The following is a 15,597-nucleotide window of genomic DNA, read 5'->3' as shown; positions in this document are numbered from 1 at the left end:
CTTTCCATGCTTTTTGAAATTTTAACCTTTAATAAGGAGGCCTCCTGGCACTTCCCCGGGAGGGGAGTGTGATGCTTAACACCTGGTGCTAGGATACTCCCAAGGCCAGCCAAGGCCACCCAACAGAGCATGTTGGGTGCAGCATACAGAGGTAGGGATGGAACTTCAGGTCCTGAACATACTTGAGATGTGCTCTGCCACCTGGTTATTTTCCTGGCTCCCGCTTGCTTTTAAGAAATAAACTGCTGATCTCAATTTCAACTGCTTACTAGCATTTGGTTTAAACTGGGTTAATTTAGATGATACTTCCTTTTTGTTATGAACATAAAATATAAATTTGGAAAGGTCACAACAACAAACAAGCAAAATCAACTAAACAAACTAATCAAAACAAACCCTACTCTGTGTTCTTGAAGACAAATACATTTTTTTGGAAATTGTCAAGGGAGAAGAAATTCCAAAATCTTCCTCAGTTAATAATTCAACTATCATGAGTGGAGAGCTATTTGGGTTAAATAATATGTGTTGACTGCCTCAAGAAAACATGTATATATATGTATATATATATATACATTTATTGTCTTAGATTTGTCTGTTTCCTTGCATTGTCACAAAGCTCCAGTTCTAACTACTTCTTTCTTTTTGTTATTATTGATTTGTAGTTGGATGAAGGCTGGAGCGATAGCACAGTGGTTGGGCTTTCGCCATTCACTCAGTCGACCCATGTTCGATTCCTCCACCCCTCTCGGAGAGCCCGGCAAGCTACTGAGAGTACCGAGCTCGTGCAGCAGAGCCTGGCAAGCTACCCGTGCATATTGGATATGCCAAAAACAGTAACAATAAGTCTCTCAATGAGAGACGTTACTGGTGCCCGCTTGAACAAATCGATGAGCAATGGGATGACAGTGACAGTGACAGTTGGATGAAAGTGCTGCAGAACTTCAGGAGTTTAGCTTTACAGTTCTATAAAGACATAAATTCATCATATCCATCACTAAAGTTCCAGTGTTATCACCCAAAGACTTTTCTACACATGCCTCCTTCCACTCCCTTTTCTCTTACGGTAGTCACTGTAGTTTATTTGTTTTGCTTTGGGACCACACCTGGCAGTGCTCAGGGCTCCCTCCTTTCTCTGTGTTCAGGATTCACTCCAGGCAGGGGCTGGGGGTACCAGATGAGGTGCTAGAAATCAAAATTTGGTCTGCCCCATGCAAGGCAATTTCTCTGCCTGCTAGACTATCACTCTGGCTCAACCAGCATAATTTTTAACACAGTCTAGGAGTTCATTTTGTTTTTATTTGTTTCGCGACTGCACCCAGTGGTGCGCAGGACTTAACCCTGGCTCTGAACTCAGGGATAATTTCTGATGGTGTTTGGGGAACCATTTCCAGTGCTCGGGGCTGAGTCCAGTCTGGCTGTGTTCAAGACAAGTCCCTTACCTGTTGTATTATCTCTCTGGCATTAGGAGTTAATTTTGTTTTTTGACCAGTTTATTTGCTTTAGTTATTCACACTCTATGTATGAATGAAACCATCTGGTAATTGTCTTCCACTTCCTTATTTTACTTAGCAGGATCACCTCAATTTCTAACCATTTTGTTCAAATAAGCATGAAATTTACCTTCTTTATTATTTATTTTCTTCACCAGCTGAAAAGTATTCCACTGAATGTATGTACCACAATTTGTTTATCTAGTCATCTGTAGATAGGCATTAAGGTTAATTCCACGCTTTGGATATTTCATGCTTTGAACATTTCATGTGGATAATTTCATGCTTTGTGAATCATGCTGCTATGAACATAGGGTTGGGGGGAAAATCCTTTTGAAGTAATGTTTTCATATCCTTCCAGATAATTGTCTCAGAAAAGTGCTGCTAGATCAAATTGTACTTTTACTTTTTTTACTTCTATTTTTACCTTTTTTTGGGGGAGGGGTTACACCCGGCGATGCACAGGGGTTACTCCTGGCTCTACACTCAGAAATTACTCCTGGCTCTACACTCAGAAATTACTCCTGGCAGTGCTCAGGGGACCATATAGGATGCTGGGAATCAAACCCGGATTGGCCGCATGCAAGGCAAACGCCCTACCCTCTGTGCTATCGCTCCAGCCCTATTTTTACCTTTTAAAAGGAAAATAGCCACACCATTTTCCTTAGAGGAAAACATACATTAACTTTTATTCCCTCTGGCTGTGTATCCACATCCTATTCCTCCACACTCTTTTTTTTTTTTTCTGTGGGGGGGGAGAGATACTTTTATTTATTTATTTATTTATTTTTTCAATCTGGACTTTATTGATCTAATAAAATTACATTAAGAATTGAAATGAATTATACATTATTGTGCTCATGTTTCCCCCATACAAAGTTCGAGAACCCATCCCTTCACCAGTGCCCATCCTCTACCACCAGTAAACCCAGCATCTCTCCCACCCTCCCCAGTCCCGTCTCCCCCCCACCCCACACTGCCACTATGGCAGGGTATTCCCTTTTGTTTTCTCTCTCTGATTAGGTGTTGTGGTTTGCAATAGAGGTGTTGAGTGGCAATTGTGTTCAGTCTCTAGTCTACATTCGGCACGCATCACCCTACCCCCTCATATTTCCGACCACATTTTACTTGGTGTTCCCTTCTCTGAGTTGCCCAGAATGAGAGACCAGCCTCCAAGCCATGGAGTCAACCTCCTGGTACTTATTTCTACTATTCTTGGGTGTTAGTCTTCTAGTCTACTATTCTATATTCCACAGATGAGTGCAATCTTTCTATGTCTGTCTCTTTCTTTCTGACTCATTTCACTTAGCATGATACTTTCCATGTTGATCCACTTATATGCAAACTTCATTACCTTATTTTTTTCTAACAGCTGCATAGTATTCCATTGTATAGATGTACCAAAGTTTCTTCAACCAGTCATCTGTTCTAGGGCACTCAGGTTTTTTCCAGATTCTGGCTATTGTAAGCAGTGCTGCGATAAACATATAAGTGTAGATGTCATTTCGACTATACTTTTTTGTTTCTCTGGGATATATTCCCAGCAGTGGTATTGCTGGGTCAAATGGGAGTTCAACCTCTAGTTTTTTGAGAATATCGTCCATATTGTTTTCCAAAAGGGCTGAACTAGTCGACATTCCCACCAGCAGTGCAGAAGGGTCCCTTTCTCCCCACATCCTCTCCAACAGCGGTTGCTTTTGTTCTTTTGGATGTGTGCTAGTCTATGTGGTGTGAGGTGGTATCTCATGGTTGTTTTGATCTGCATCTCCCTGATGATTAGTGATGTAGAGCACTTTTTCATGTGCCTTTTGGCCATTCGTGAGATACTTTTATTTATATTTGTTGTGGGGGAAATACTTTTATTTATTTATTTATTTTTAATTTTTTTTATTAGTGAAACACCATGTGGTACAGTTGTAGACTTACAAATTTTCATGCTTGCGTTTCAGTTATACAATGATCAAGTACCCATCCCTCCACCAGTGCCCATTCTCCACCACCAATGATCCCAGTATCCCTCCCACCTCCCCCACCCCATCCACCCCCCACCCCATCTCTATGGCAGGGCATTCCCTTTTGCTCTCTCTCTCCTTTTGGGTGGTAGCAGAGGGTACAATTAGTGGTACTCAGGGCTTACTCTTGGCTCTGTGCTCAGTGATAATTGAGTAGTGTTCGGTAGATCATATACAGTGTCAGGTACTAAACGGAGTCAGCTGTGCATAGGCAATCACTTTAACCCTGTACTATCTCTCTGGCCACAAATGGTAGCACACTTTAGGCCTAGGATTTTCTGTTATTGAACTATAAGTCTTCATAATAAGCAAATACAGAGAATTCCAAGCAGGTAAGATGGAAGAAATAACTGAATATGCAAATGGAGTAGTTCTGATTGGTAAAAATATTTCATTATATTTTGAGACTAGATCCCTCTCTTTTATTAACCACAATTGTCTTTATTAAACTGTTTATAAATTTTAAAAGAAATATTTGTATTTACAATGTTCTCCCTATTGACTAATTCACAAGCATTATATACTAAATGATTGAATTCAGTTTGGTGTTTATAATTTTTAAAACTCTCCCCAGTTTCTGCACATAAATCACAAAAAATGCACACACATGCTTCTACTTGTACAAGAGAACATAACATATAATAAGAACTTAAGCTACAACAACGCTTAAAATAGACTTTTTTCATAATGTGAAATAACTGGAAAGCTAGTTTATGACCATGTGTAGGCAAACCTAAAATCACACAGACATACTCTATATTTAAGCACCCATAACAGTGAGAATAAAGAAAAGGTCAGGGCAAAGAGGGTTTAGCCCAAGAAAACTGTAATGGGATTTGTGGGCCTCAGTGAGCAAATATGAAAGGACATTAGCTAGAATACTTCAGGCCTGGAGCGATAGCACAGCGGGTAGGGCATTTGCCTTGCACGTGGCCGACCTGGGTTCGATTCCTCTGTCCCTCTTGGAGAGCCCGGCAAGCTACCGAGAGTATCCCACCCACAAGGCAGAACCTGGCAAGCTCCCGGTGGCGTATGCGATATGCCAAAAACAGTAACAGCAAGTGTCACAACGGACACGTTACTGGTGCCCGCTCGAGCGAATTGATGAACAATGGGACGACAGTGCTACAGTGCTACTTCAGGAATGTAGAATATAATCAATAAATATTTTTGTATACTGGAAATAAGAAATAAATTTGAATAGACAAATATAATGAACTCATCTAAATGTATTTTACTCATTCTTGCTTATCATTTAAAACTCTGCTCAGGGGCCAGAGAGATATTACAGCAGGGAGGATACTTGCTTTGCATGTGGCCTACCCCCGGGTTGAATTCCAGGTATCCCAGATAGCCCCCCAACTTGCTACAAAAAATCCCTGAGCCCAGACCCAGGAGTAAGCCCTGAATTTCCATGCATGTGGCCCCAAAACAAACAAACAAATGACTTAGTTCAATCCTCCTGATGTGCTTCAGAATTCTTTCTTTGAACCTAGATATTTTACTTTATGCTTACTTTTGTGTGTTTCCATCTGCATGTATTACACCACAGTGACTTGTGTCTGTGTTCACTACTTTCTTTTTTTTTAAACCGCCATGTGCTATGCAGTTATGAGGCTGTTCATGATCAGGTCTCAGTCATACAGTGTTCCAACACCCATCACTCCACCAGTGTACATTTCCCACCACCAATGTCCCCAGTTTACCTTTGGACACCCTCGCCCCTATCCAGCCTGTTTCTGTGGCAGACATTTTCCTTCTTTACCTCTCTCTCTCCTTTTGGGCACTATGTTTGCAATACAGATACTGAGAGGCTATCATTTTGCTCCTTTACCTACTTTCAGCACACAGTTCTTATCCACAGTGATTATTTCCAACTATCTTTGTCATAGTAGTCCCTTCTCTGTCCCAACTGCCTTCTTCCCTCAGATCATCAAATAAGCTTCCAGCCGTGGACCAATCCTCCTGGCCCTGTTTCCACTGCCCTTTTATATTAGTCTCATGTTTGTTTTTTTTTACATCCCACAAATGAGTGCAATCATTCAATGTCTGTCCCTCTCTTTCTGTCTCACTTTACTCAGCATGATACTCTCCACGTCCAACCATTTATAAGCTAATTTCATGACTTCATTTTCCTGACAGCTGCATAGTATTCCATTATGTAGATGTACCATAGTTTCTTTATCCAGTCGTTCTCTGCCACTCAGCTTGCTTTTAGATTCTGGCCACTGTGACTAGTGCTACAATGAACATAGGAGTTCAGATGGTGTTTCTGTTGTGTGTTTTGGGGCCTCCAGGGTACATTTCCAGAAATGGTATTGTTGGGTTGTGTGGAAGCTCAATTTCTAGGTTTTTGAAGAATGCTCACACTATTTTCCAAAGAGGCTGGACCACTTGGCATTCTCACCAACAATGAAGGAGAGTTCCTTTGCCCCACATCCACACCAGCACTAGTTGCTCTTGGGTTTTTGGATGTGTGCCAGTCTCTGTGCTGTGAGATGGTATCTTACTGTTGTTTTGATTTGCATCTCCCTCACGATTAGCAATGTAGAATATTTTTTCATATGTCTTCTGGCCATTTGTATACCTTCTTTGGGGAAGTTTTTGTTCATTTATTCTCCCCATTTTTTGATAGGTTTGGATGTTTTATTCTTGTAAAGTTCTACCAGTGCCTTATATATCTTGGATATTAACCCCTTAACATACATAGAATAGCAGAGGCTTTGGTGGCTATACAATATGCAAGAGATAGTGTGAACTTGTGAAATGTGTACAGGCAAAACCTTCCCAAACTGGTATATTTGTGCATAATGAAATTTCCGGAAACTTAAAATAAATCATTTATTATGAATCTACAGGGTTTAATTAAGCACAAGACATAGTATGTTACAGACTATATTACAGATTGATTTTATTATGGTTTTGTTATCTAATAAAAGAATTTAGGACCCAGGCAACGATTTTTGATCCCACACTTTGTGACTAGGACTGAATTACTAAATACTCTGTTTAAACATGAAAAATACTTTTGCTATGATTATTCTGGATTATCTTTAAGGTCAGAGCCAGTACTTTATTCTTCAATGTTCATTCGGTTCCTTGAATCCAAGGGTATTACGTGCCAAGGAGATGATTTCAGCTTAATAGAACAGTGAGAGGGAATTATAAAAATATGACTCAAAGAATACTGCTCAAGGAGGAAGACTGAAGATCTTACATAAGTGGGAGTGCTCATATGAAGTCAGAGATAAGGACAAGGGAGAACTTTGATATCTCTATGGCTAGGGCAATAGATCCAAGGTCTGACTGCTTAGAGCTAACATAGGAGACAGAACTATTACATAGCCCTTGCCAGTTTACCAGACATGATAAATTGTGGATGTGTTGGAAGATTTTGGCTCATTTTTAATTCTCTTTAAAAGACTCATCTGAAGCACATTTCTGGGAGGGATATGTGTGAAACAGAACAAATCAGAAATACAGTTGGCTTGGAAACTGAATTGCATGAATTGAGAATTTCTTCCATGAGCTTTTTTTTATAGCAAAGTTTCTTCTCTTTTCTTTATTGACCTTCAGGGTTTATTTTCTTCAGTACTTGCCATAACAGTTGGTGATGGTCTCCATTAACTCCACTAAAGTTGGGAAATCATCCTGTGTGGATGTGTTAGGTCAAGGTTGAATAAAGAGCATGGAATGTTTGTCAAGATATTTTTCTCTTCTCAGCTCATAACTGCATTATCAAAGTGTCTGTCTTCCTCTGGGATAGATAGAAATACTAAGTAAATATTATAGTGAATTCAATTAGGAGATTAAAGGTGTCACATCATTGATTGCCCCCACTCTGTTACTATATATTATTATGCTTTTTAATGATGGACATGGGATTAATTTAGGTTTAGTATAATTCAAGAAAACAAGAGTGAGTTGGTAAAATTCAATCTCAAAACCTGCCAGCAACAAAATAGTTGTGGAAATTAGCTGTGATATGATTAATTTCATGTCTACTCTCTGCTTCCTGGGTTTCATTTCTATTCTTTTCTCTTACCCTCATTACATGAATATCATGTATCCTTCCCATATGTCCATTGTCAATATTTTAAAGCATTGAACAGTGCGGCTGAAGCGATAGCACAGCAGGTAGGGCGTTTGTTTGCCTTGCACACGGCCGACCCGGGTTTGATTCCTCCATCCCTCTCGGAGAGCCCGGCAAGCAACCTAGAGGATCCTGCCCGCAAGGCAGAGTCTGACAAACTCCCCATGGCATATTTGATATGCCAAAAACAGTAACAACAAGTCTCACAATGGAGACCATACTGGTGCCCACTCGAGCAAATCAATGACAACCAGACAACAGTACTACGGTGCTATTGAACAGTGCTTTTTTCATCTACCACACCACCTCATTGAATTGAAGGCTTGAATTCTGTGGGAAAACTGCTTTTTTATATCTAACTATCATAAATTTAAATATCAAAGGCTATGACTCAATACCTCCCTTCCCATCACTTCATTTCATTAAGAATTTTTTTTTTATCTACTTATCTTCTCTTTGTTGCTGTTGCTGCTGCCTCCTCTTTTTGTGACCAGGGCTGCACACACACACATGATAGTTATGAGAGGTCATGCACCAGGTTGAGTCACACACCAGGTAACACCAAGGCTTTCATTCCTTCAGTTGTGATATTTGCACATAGTCATAGCCTGTACATCTTTGTTGTAGTGCTCATACATACACTGGTTGTAGTGTTTATTAGGGGTCACCACAGTACTCACACAGGTGCTTTTGAGGGATTGCACAATTAGTGGTTCTTATATATAATTTAGTGTTGTTCACTAGGGAGGAGGGACATTTCTTCAATTGTGGTACAATGTACATCTGACTGTGGTGCAGCAGGAAATGGCTTGCAGTACCAAAGATCACATACAACCTCAGAATAGCAGAACTGCCAGGATCTTGCATAATGGTTATGGTGGCACTGGAGATCGAATTCTTGTCATTATGTCTGTAAGGAAAATGTCTACTACATTGGCAAAAATAATACAAATAAATAAATTGAATTTCATCAAATGAAAAATTTTGCATAGGATAGATTAAAAGTTATTTTAGATATCATGTCAAAATAGAACCCTTACTGATGGAGAAAATATATACACTCAAAATATCAAATATTGAGAGCTAATATATAAGCTATATAAATCACTCATAAAGCTTGACAGCAAAAATGCTAACAATCCTTTCAATGGGGAAATTAGTTGGACAGACCCTTCCTTGAAGATAACACAGATAGCTTGTAGGCATATGAAAAATAATTCATTGTTTCTTTTTAATAGTGAAATGCAAATAAAAAGTGATGGTAAGTTTAGTATAAAAGGAACTCTCATTCACTGTTGGTGTCAATGTTTCCTAGTGCAACCTCTATGGAAAATAATGTGATCATTTCTGAAAAAAAGTAAGAATTCCATATGAGCCAGCAATTCTACTTTTGGCATTTACCTCCCAAAGCACTAATTCAAAAAGACATATGCATACTTTTATTCATAGCAGCACTTAGTAGAGTAGCCAAATTACAGAAACATCCCAAATGGTCAATAACAGATATATAGGTAAAGATGTCCATGGTATGAGAGTTTTCACAAAACCTAATGAAAAACTCCCAGAGAACAATTTCATGGACATCTTCTTAGCCTCAGTCTGGTCATAGACAGCGCCAGTCCCTTCTAATAGTAAATGTGGAAGGTAAGACAAAGAGGAAAATGGAAGAGCACATAGATGATAAAAGAGAACAACAAAACCCACAGGGATCCACAATGATATTAGACAACAATCATTTCAGTGCTCAGTGATCTTAAAATGACATTTGAATGAAGAAACAATAATCTTGAAGAGGGCTTGATTACAAAAATGAAAAAAATAGTTTAATTAGAAGTAACATAACAATGCAGTAGTATGCTTTAAAAGCAGTATGGACGAAGATGAAAAGTGAATAGGTAGACTCAAAAATGCAATAAACAACTTAAACAACTTCAGCAAGAATAAAGATAAAGTAATGAAAAAAACAAGAAGACAATATAAAGGATACTTTATTGAAAGCACCAAGGGAAGCAACTAGAATTACAGGAATTCTAGAAGATGACAGAGAAGGAAAGAAAGACTAGTTGGAGAAATAATTGGTGAGAATTTTCACAACCTGAAGAATGAGTAAGAACACTATTCAAGAATTCCAAAGCATAACAAGCAAAGTAAACCCAAACCAAAATGTGTCAAGAACCAGAGACAGACAACTTACAGCAGAGACATAAAGCAAAAATCTCACATATCTGGCAAATAGCAATAGATTGACAGAATATTTTCCTAGCGAAACTCTTCAAGCAAGAAAAAGTGGAATGATTTTTATTTAACATGAAAATGATTGAATGAAAAGAACAATTATCAACCAAGAATTCTCTATCCATCAACACAGTCACCCAGAATGAAAGGAGGGATTAAAAACTACTATTCGAATGAAGAGCAGTTGAGGACATATTTGGAATCTAACCCAGTTCTGGCAAGGAGACTAAAGGGCCATATATAAAAGAAAAATATCATGTATCAAATGCAACCAACTCTCAGGGCTGGACCAATAGCACAGTGGGTAGGGCGTTTCCCTTGCACATGGCCGACCCAGGTTCGATTCTCAGCATCCCATATGGTACCCCGAGCACCGCCGAGAGTAATTCCTGAGTGCAGAGCCAGAAATAACCCTGTGCATCGCCAGGTGTGACCCAAGAAAGAAAAAAAATGCAATCAACTCCTGTATACAGATATGGCAACAAATAATTTCTAGCAATGATTTCTCTAAGTGTCAATGTACTAAAATAACACAGAGTAGCAGGATTTGAAACAAAATAAAACCTTACAGGAGACACTCTTACTCTAACAATAAACAAACTCAGAGTGAATGGCTGAAAGGCAAAATCATACAGGCTAATGGCAGACTGAAATGCCAGGGATGGACATAGCTGTTTCAGACCAAGTTCTTCCAAAATGTTGAGAAAATAGGATTCCTCCCCAGGACTTCTCTGAAGACAATATTACACTAAAACCAAAGACAGAGACACTGCTAAAAAAGATAGTTGTTCACTAATATCCAAGATATTGATGCAAAAACTATTGATGTAAAGATCCTCAATAAGATACCAGCAAAATGAATTCCTAAATACGGTAGTATATAAAAAGGATTATGCTCTGTGATCGAATCGGGTTCATCTCAGTGATGCAAGAATGGTTCAGTACATGCAAATAAGTTCATGTAAGATGACATATCAACAAAAGGAGATACAAAGGTCAGATGGTTATATCAATTGATGCAAAGAAGGCATCCTCCAAAAATAAGGAGGCAAGGAGCACATCTCAAAATAGCAATGGTCATCTACAACAAACCCACAGCCTCAGTGGTGGAAAACTGAAAAGCATTTACTCTGAGATTAGGATAAGGCAAGAATTTTCACTTTTACCACTCTTTTTTTTAGTTTATTATTTATTTATTTATTTATTTATTTTTTAATTTATTCTTTTATTTAATCACCATGTGGAAAGTTACAAAGCTGTCAAATTTAAGTCTCAGTTATACAATACTCGAACACCCATCCCTTCACCAGTGCACATATTCTACTACCAAGAATCACAGTATATCTCCCACCCACTCCCCACCTCCCCAGCCCCCCACCCCGCCTGTGTAACTGATAAATTTCACTTTACTTTCCCTTTACTTTGATTATATTAAATATTTCAACAAAAAACCTCACTATTATTGTTTGGAGTTTCTCCCCCCTAAAGTTGGACCTGCTGAAAAGAAAGCATTTGATAATTTGTTTTCCATTGCTGAGAATAAAGAGATATGAGGTCAAGCGGCCGCACTAGCAGCTGCACGGTTTTGGATTTCTGTATTTTAGTAACTAAGTCCAGAGAAATATCTGCCAGAATATCTGCCATCATTGCAAGCTTGTATCTCTCAGCTACTTTATATTCCACAAATGAGTGCAATCTCTCTATGTCTGTCTCTTTCTTTCTGACTCATTTCACTCAACATAATACTTTCCATGTTGAACACTTTTACCACACTTACTCAATATTATTTTGGAAATCTATACCACAGCACTCAGACAAGAAAAATATATTAAACGGGTTCAAATTGGATTTTTTTTTCTTTTTTGGGTCACACCTGGCGATGTACCAGGGTTAATCCTGGAATTGAACTCAGGAATTACTCCTGGTGGCGCTCAGGGGATCGTGTGGGATGTTGGGGATTGAGCCCGGTCGGCCGAGTGGGAGGTAAACACCCTACCTGTTGTATTGCCACTCCAGACCCAGGCGTTCAAATTAGAAAAGAAAAAGTCTATCATTATTTGCAGACAGCATAATACTAGCATGCATGCTGAGTTAAGTGGGTTAGAAAGAAAAGGATAGATTCAGAAAAATCTTTCACATATGTGAGGTTTAATAAAACATAGTAAGGGAGCAACAAAGAGCCAAAGATAACAGAAATGGAATATTGCTTAACCTAAGTGAGTTTGTGATGGCAGGAAGAGGCACTAGTCCCATCTATATTGTGGAAAATTTCATGAATTTGTCCTTTCTTAGACATGCATCCTATTGTATTGTGTATATATACACACCACAATTTCTTAATCCATTTATTCATTGTTGGGCATTGAGTTGTCTTTATATCTTGGCTCTTGTACAAAGTGCTGCATTAAAACATTAGTGTACCTATGTCATTTCTAATTAATGTTTTTGTGTAAATGCCAAGAAGCAGTATCACTGAATCATATGGGAGTTCTGTTACTACGTTTAGCAGGACCATCACATTGCTCTCCATAGAGGATGAGCCAGATGACATTTCCACCAACAGTGAGTGAGAATTTCTTTCTCACTACAATCATGCCAATACTGGCTAGTTCCAGACTTTTTGAAATAAGTCACACTTGTGTGGGATGGTATCTCATTTTTTTTCCTTTTTGGGTCACACCCGGCGATGCACAGGGGTTACTCCTAGCTCATGCACTCAGGAATTCCTCTTGGTGGTGCTCGGAGGAACATATGGGATGCTGGGAATCGAACCCGGGAAAGCTGTGCAGGGCAAATGCTATACCCACCGTGCTATCTATCGCTTCAGCCCCTCTCACTTTGTTTTGATTTGCACTTTTTCCCTAAACACAAGTCACAATGAGCACTTTCTCATATGCCTATATGTTTGTCTTCTTCGAGGAAATGTCTATTCATCTCTTCTTCTCATTTTTGTGTGGGGTTGTTGGAGTTTTTATTGAGCTTTGTAAGTGCTTTCTTGTGTGAAATATATACTTCTCTGTAGATTAGTATCAGAATCAGCGCTGTGATCATGAAAATGCAGAGAAAGGTGAGTATGTACCTACCATCTCACAATTAAGGTAGACATATCCTCACTGTGTGGAAGGCCGGGCAGAATTGCCTGTCCATTTTCTCTGTCTTCACTCTCCTTTATTTTCTTTTTTTCTCTGTTTTGAGGCCATCCATGAAAACTCTTCTTTTCTTAAATATTAGAAAAATATTCTAAAACATGACTGCTGTTTAGGACTTTCATTCCTGGCAGAAACCGCACATGGATCACAAATATTTCCTTTAGAAGGTCCCTATTCAGGGACTATTGCTATCATAGCAATATACTATTAAATATACATACAGGGAGACTTACTAGGTAAATTTGTTACATGGAAGTTGATAGACTGAAAAGCTAAAAGGGTAGGCTGAGATATGACAAACTGAACTGCACATCACTTCTCACACCTAAACTCTAGGAAGACAATAAGACATGTCATCAAGGTCCCAGAGGATGTGCTCACAATGTCAGGTACTCAGATCCTCATAGGGTATATCCTATGGCTGGCACTAAAAACTATCAACTCTTGTGAGCAGCAAGATGGTGCAGGTGCCACATCACTTGAAGTTTCAACTTCTATGAGGTACTCACTCTATGACTGGAGCTTAGATCACTAAGGGGGTTTAAAGGGTAGGTTGTCCTTGACAGTTGTAGAGATAGTAATAGGGACTTCCAACCTCTAATATCCTAAAGGAAAGAAGCTCCTCTCAGAGAATCTAACAGGCGGCAAATTGGCTCTGCTGGCCTGCTTTCACTGAAGTCAATAAACAGAAGTGCAGATTACAGACCCTAATTCCAGCATACCGGAGCAGAGCACAGGGTATAGAAGGGGCATTTCAATAGGGCAGGAAAGAACATGGGTGCAGGGAGAGTACTCAAGAGGTAGAACAAGTGATGCCCTGAGTTTGATCTCCAAGACCACGTGGTCCCTTGCACACGGTAGCTCTCGTGGCACCTAAACCCTGGGCCTAGGAAGAACTCCACTGGGTGTGGCCCTATTATAAGAAGAAGATGAGCATAGTGGTCAGCACTAAGTCCATATCCAACACAGTGAATCAAGTTTTTTTTTTTCAAATCAAGGGAGTGGGGGGAAAGAGAAAGAAAGAGATGGAGGCAGGGAGAGAGAAAGAGAAAGAGAAAAAGAAAGAGAAAGGGAGAGAAAACAAATAGAATTCTCACACTTGTATGGGAGAGAGCATAAATTGTGAAAAGCACTCTGGGAACCCCTACAGTAGTTTCTAGTAAAAGGAAATATATAGCTAACCCCTGACCTACCAAAACAAAGCAAATCAAAAGCAAACAATAATAAACCATGAGTAGGTTTCATCGTAGATTACACGCTGTGTGTAAATGATTAGCAGCTGAGTTATCCAACTACCAAGCAATGAAGGGGACAGTAGAAGCAACACTACCAAGATTTTCTGGTGAAATCTACCAGGAAAGAGAGAAACCATCAGTTTGGGGAGGAAACATGGAAACATGACAAGCAAAGGGAGGAAACTACACTGCTAATTTTAACTTCTGGCATTTCAGAACGTCAAGAGACAAAGCCAGCATACCAGTAGGGTTACCTCCCAGACAAGTTGTCAAGCGAATTTTTTTGGAAGTGATAGAGGTCACTATTTTCAAAAATAGAAGGTACTGATATATTGGAGACTTTATGAGCCTTAGTTTTAAAGGATTCAAAGCATTAGGTGAAAACATGTTGTGATAAGTCCCTTCTCTCAGAGTATGAAGTAATTTTGGTTTGGTTTGGAGCAGGGTATGTTACTACTGATAAGTCCCACAGGCAATCAAAATATGTACATAATGTTGAAAACTATTGGTCTATTGGCGAGGTAGTTGTGAATAAAAGAAATCACAAAGCAATATGATCAAAATTCAAAATTGGTTTAAACTAGGCATCACTGTATCACTGTATCACTGTCATCCCATTGCTCATCGATCTCCTCAATCAGGCACCAGTAACATCTCCATTGTGAGACTTGTTACTGTTTTTGGCATATCAAATACACCACGGATAGCTTGCCAGGCTCTGCCGTGTGGGCAGGATCCTGTCAGTAGCTTGCCGGGCTGGGTCAGCCGCATGCAAGGCAAATGCCCTACCCATGGTGCTATCACTCCAGCCTAAACTAGACATAGAAATCCAAATGTTTGGAGAAATAGACTGGATTAAGCTATTAGCCTAGTCTGACTCCAAGTCTGAGTAGGGTATATGCCAAATGACAGTGCCAATTGGCACTTACCCAATTTGTGCTTGATGGAGTGGAATCAATTAATGGTCAAGAAGTCAGATCTGGAATCTGAGGTTCAAGGTCCCTGATAATTTCTTTTAAATGTTACTGAATGTCAAATGCACCACATCCTCCAGCCCCAAGATAGAAGTACCCGCTGGGCTAATGATCACTCAAAAGGCCCCTCGAGCTATGTTCAGGAAGATTTGTCAAATAAATTTTAAAGAAAAGAATGAAATTCAAACAAAATTTTTGTGAGGAGGAGAGAGGAGAAATAGCAAAGAAGGGATAAATACCAATGGCAGAGATTTGACAAATGTTTGGGTACAAGTATAAAAATAAGTATGGCATGAATTCTCGTGGATAAACATCTATTGCTGATAGCATCCAAGTGCATAGATAAAGAGGACATACTTCCTACTTTTTAAGTTAAACACGATTTACTAGTCAGAGAGGTGAGATCAAT

Source organism: Sorex araneus, chromosome 2, assembly GCF_027595985.1.
Source record: "Sorex araneus isolate mSorAra2 chromosome 2, mSorAra2.pri, whole genome shotgun sequence".
Classification (NCBI taxonomy): domain Eukaryota; kingdom Metazoa; phylum Chordata; class Mammalia; order Eulipotyphla; family Soricidae; genus Sorex; species Sorex araneus.
This window is presented reverse-complemented; position numbering follows the sequence as displayed.